Below are 5,000 nucleotides of genomic sequence, written 5' to 3'. Positions count from 1 at the left end.
TTCCGCGTTGGCCTCATTTCAGAGGACCGGAACTCCCCGCCTGTGATGAACACATGAATCTCTGCTTTTTGCTAATGAACGTCGATATTTCTCAGAATGAAACGTGTGAGACGGAGGCAGGAATCAGTCGATAGTTGGAGGTGATGGATGGATGATGGATGAATGGATGGATGGATGTTGGTTGGAAGGATGATGGATGGATGGATGGATGATGGATGAATGAATGGATGGATGATGGATGGATGGATGATGGATGGATGAATGGATGTTGGATGAATGGATGGATGATGGATGAATGGATGGATGATGGATGGATGAATGGATGTTGGATGAATGGATGGATGATGGATGAATGGATGGATGATGGATGGATGGATGATGGATGAATGGATGGATGATGGATGGATGGAGAAGAAACCCGCCTTCCTCTCTTTCTTATGTTCAGTGTTTCTTTGGTGCAGACACATGAAACCCAGCTGTGAGTTCTGCTTCTGACCCGGTTGGCAAACGGTCTGGGGGAAGATTTTGGGGCCTAAATGACTAAAAAGCAGCTCATGAATATCCAGCCGTCCTTCAGAGCGGCTACACACCCGAAATAACTCGGACACTTTGGGAATGTGGAGCAACTTCAGAGAAAAAAGGAGGAATCAGCGTCTGGACCGGACGACCGCTGGAGTCATGTGACCAAGGAAGAAGATCACACCGTCCTATCAGAGCGAATAATGGTTAAACTGAAGATCTGAAGATCTGAAGCTTTTCTTTGTCAAATGTGACAAACTGAATATTTTAGGTGTTGGACAGAAGAAGACAGTGATGTTTATTTTAGTGTTTATGAGGTTTAGTTTAAATTTAAAGGGTTAAAATGTGAAAATAAACGTATGAATAACTTGCACACATTCTTTTTTTGTGGACCCAGCATCAAATTTCTGCTTTTAATCCATTTAGAGAGAATATATTAGAGGATTATGGCAAAAATGTCTAAGTGGTGTAACCATAAAAACTTTGTACCAAATAATTCAACTTGCTTAACCTTTGTGTCGTCCTCAAATTGACCCCGTCTGTTTTGACTGTTCCTTCTTTCCCCCCTTCCTTCCTTCCTTCCTTCCGTCTGTCCTTCCTCCCTCCCTCCTTCTCTCTTTCTTTCCTTCCTTCTCTCTTTCCTCCCTTCCTTCTTTCCCTCATCCCCCTTTCTTCCTTCCTTCTGTCCTTCCTTCCTCCCTCTCTCCTTCTTTCCTTCCCTCCTTCCTTTCTCCCTTCTTTCCTTCCTTCTTCCCTACCTCTTTTCCTTTCTCCCTCCTTCCTTCCCTCCTTTTCTTCCTTCTTTCCTTCCTTCCTCCTTTCCTTCCTCCCTCCCTTCCTCCTTTCCTTCCTTCCTCCCTCCCTTCCTTCCTTGACTCGAGGACAACAGGAGGCTTAAAAACAGTAAATAGTCAATAAAACACCATATCAACTAGTGTGGCATGATCTTACATTATAACTTTATATTAAATAAAGGTAATGGAATACAATTGTTCTAAATATTACATTTAACCAGAAAACTTTCCCGCCTAAAATGGGAGATATGAGGATTTATTGGGACTAATGCTGAAGTTTGTAGTTTATAATCTATGTTCCCAAATTCCTTCCCTGCTCATTATAACAGTTCAGTATTCCTCTGTGATGTTAATAAAGTGTTAATAAAGTCAGTAAAACATAACAGCAGCTGGTAGATTTGCCTCCTGATTGGCTAATAAAATATAACATTCAGTCGTCATGTGACCGCTGGACTAAAAAAGCTCATTTAGCAACTTCATGTTAACACTGTGGTGCCCAAAAAATATATATTTAAATGGTTAATTAATATCATAAAGGTAGGACTCAGCAATTAAGTTTAACTAGTTAGACTATATAATATATATAATCTCTCCTATATAAAGAGGCTCCGCTTGATGTTTGTATATTCATTTAAAATCTTAGTTACAGTCAGTTGAGTGAAAAGCTACAAATCAACATTTAGATTCTTCCATTTTCAGTCATTCATTTGTTTTCTGTGGCGCTTTATCCTCTAGACTAGAGCAATGGAGTCAAACATAAGGCCCGTGGACCAGAACCTGCCCACGGAGGGGTCCAATCCGGCCCACTGGACAACTTTGCAAAGTATGAAAGTTACAGACGAGTAATTCCAATGTTTCAATAAAAGGCACCGTTATAGTCTCACTACTCACAGTCGAGGCTTCTGATCTGCTCCTCAACATCCAACGACACGTTTTTATTAGTATCTGTTACCATGGTAACCACAATTTGACAGCCCTGGTTGCAAACGTGTTGTGCATGTTCAGGACGACTTATCTATGGTGAACAATCAATAAAACAAAACTGTTCCAGGTTCACACACAAATATCTGATAAATGATCTTTTATTCTTTTATTATCCTTTACTTCTATTTATTTTATTGTGATACAGACCCATGATGATCTTTGTCCTTTAATAAACTTTAAATTACATTGAAGTGAATTGCAGATATTTTCAGGCTGACTCGTCATATTTTACAAACTTAAGAAAACTTCCACTGTAATAACTTAATGATGAATAAATGATCATTGCCTCTAATATCGCAAATTATATCTGCACTACAATATCAAAATAACATCCATCCTTACATAACATTAGCAGGTCATTTAGCAGCATCATGTTAACACTGTGCTGCCCCAAAAATATATATTTAAATAATTAAATTAATATCATAAAGGTAGGACTCAGCAATTAAGCGAAATCTTGACAGCAACCTTCATACTGCAGGTGGCACAATGTGTGTTATACATGTTGTTAAAATGATCTTTTATTCTTTTGTATTTTATTGTGATACAGACCCACGATGAGCTTTGTCCTTGATAAACGTTTTTTTGTAATTAAATTGAATTGCAGATATTTTCAGGCTGACTCGTCATATTTTACAAACTTCTTATTTTGGTGCAAATCCACTGTAATGACTTTAATTCATTCATTCATTTAATTTCATTGCCTCTAATATCGCAAATTATATCTCAACTACAATATTAAAATAAAATCCATCTTTACATAAAAGGTGAGAAACGAACAGACAACCTGAACTAATGATGACTAGTTTATTATAGAAGTCTTCAGCTAGTTGTAAACCTCATATAATAATTAATATATAATAAAGCTGCTGTTATATTCTGTAGTATAACAAACATTTAGCAGACTCTCAGTTGTCATATCCCATGTTGTTAATGTATTGTTCTAATATCCCCCCCCCCCCCCCCCCCCCCCCCCCCCACATTCCTCCCAGCAATGAATAAACAGTAAATCATGCCAGACTGGGAGGAGCGACTCCTGCGCCTCTTTCAACACATTATTCTCTCATGAGTTCTGCTGATTAATGTTCCTTTTAATTTCAATCTCACTCTGACGGTAACTTACAAAAATAACTCTCCAGATTCCTGAGAACTAAACTCAACTTCCAAAGATAAACTTCCCGGAGAGGTGATGATGCATCAGGAGGTTCATTCATTGAGCAGAGCTGCACACAACCAGACCTACAGGTTGTTCCTCACTGCTCATCTGTGTGTATAATTATCTGCACAACATGTTACACAACTTACTCTAAAACTCTGCTGATATAACAACTCATTTCCAACTAAAATCACTTTAACAAAACATCGCATTTAATTGCTTCTTGCTCCGTTTTAACGCAGCTCACCAAACTCCCTTTGCAAAACCACAACTTTAAACATTACTTACATATAATAAACTATTCAGTGGGTTAAAAATAAGAAATAGTTACTAGTATTAATCTACAGGTTCCACTCTACAAATCGGCATAAAACACACCAACTATGAAGCAGTTAATTTAAAGATTATATCACTTTTAAAACTGGTTATCTCCGTTATTCGCTTTATTTTCCTTCTTCTAAAAACAGCGGTGGGAAAACACCAGAGCCAAAAAGTTGGGATTTTATTAGCAGGCAATTATGATTAAAATGTAAATATTTAACCATTTTAACCTGAGCATAAACAACCCTTAAATTAAACCCCAGCACATTAACACATATCAGTAAGAGAGAGCAGCTTTAAATCAGCGGGTTTTTAAAGGGAGTCTGGCGCAGTTTGCAGCGGAGCTTCATTACATCACTTCCAGCAAAACTTCACGCAGAACAATGACGATAAAAAAACAGCAGCTGTGTCTTTAAACCGACTCTTATCTCACCTCACTCTTCATTAAAACACCAAACCCTGCATGTATGTTTAGTATATTTCCGTGCACGTTGCTACACTGTTACTACCGAGCCTTGTTTGTAGCCGGTAACCGATAAATGTAGCGTCTCTCTCTCTCTCTCGCGCGCTCTCACCGTATTAGCTAACGCCGGTGAATGAGAGTAACAGCAGCTACGTAGTACCGAGCAGCACAGATATCATCCCGGCTAGATACGCAGGCGGGAGAGAAACAGGCCGCACCGGGACCGGGAGGAGGTCAGCTCACCTGAGACCGGAGCACCGGAGCACCGGAGGAGGAGACGCGGGGGACCGGCGCTGTTTGTCTGCAGCAAACCGGAGACTCAGTCGGTTTATTGTGTTTAAAAACGACGGAGTGGAAGGGGGGAGGGGCTACTACCTGCAGCACTGAGCGCGTGAGCTGAGGCGCGTGCACGTGTGTGTGTGCGTGTGTGTCTGAGTGTGTGTGTGTGTGTGTGTGTGTGTGTGTGTGTGTGTGTGTGTGTGTGTGTGTGTGTGTGTGTGTGTGTGTGTATGTGTGTGTGTTTCAGGGTTTATTATACATAACTAAAACTATTAGTGACGAAATGATTTATTAACTGAAATAAAAGAATAAAAAAGAGTTAAAACTAAATAAAAACTAAACTAAAACTACGTCATCACTTGTTAAACTAATTTAAACCAAAAATAAATAAAAAGAAAAACTAATGAAAATGTATACTACTAACTATAATAACTGGTGTGTATGTGTGTGTGTGTGTGTGTGTGTGTGTGTGTGTGTGTGTGTG

The 5,000-nt window shown here is 39.3% G+C and overlaps 2 protein-coding genes across 2 annotated transcripts in view; one reads left to right on the top strand and one right to left on the bottom strand.

The window, feature by feature from the left end:
* Positions 1 to 5,000, bottom strand: part of LOC133991890 (uncharacterized) — a 527,851-nt gene that overhangs the window by 67,512 nt on the left and 455,339 nt on the right. The window lies entirely within an intron of this gene.
* LOC133991866 (NACHT, LRR and PYD domains-containing protein 14-like) overlaps positions 1 to 5,000 on the top strand; it is a 721,507-nt gene that overhangs the window by 362,699 nt on the left and 353,808 nt on the right. The window lies entirely within an intron of this gene.

Source organism: Scomber scombrus, chromosome 12, assembly GCF_963691925.1.
Source record: "Scomber scombrus chromosome 12, fScoSco1.1, whole genome shotgun sequence".
Lineage (NCBI taxonomy): Eukaryota > Metazoa > Chordata > Actinopteri > Scombriformes > Scombridae > Scomber > Scomber scombrus.
The sequence above is the reverse complement of the archived record's forward strand: the minus strand, read 5'-3'. Positions and strand labels throughout refer to the sequence as shown.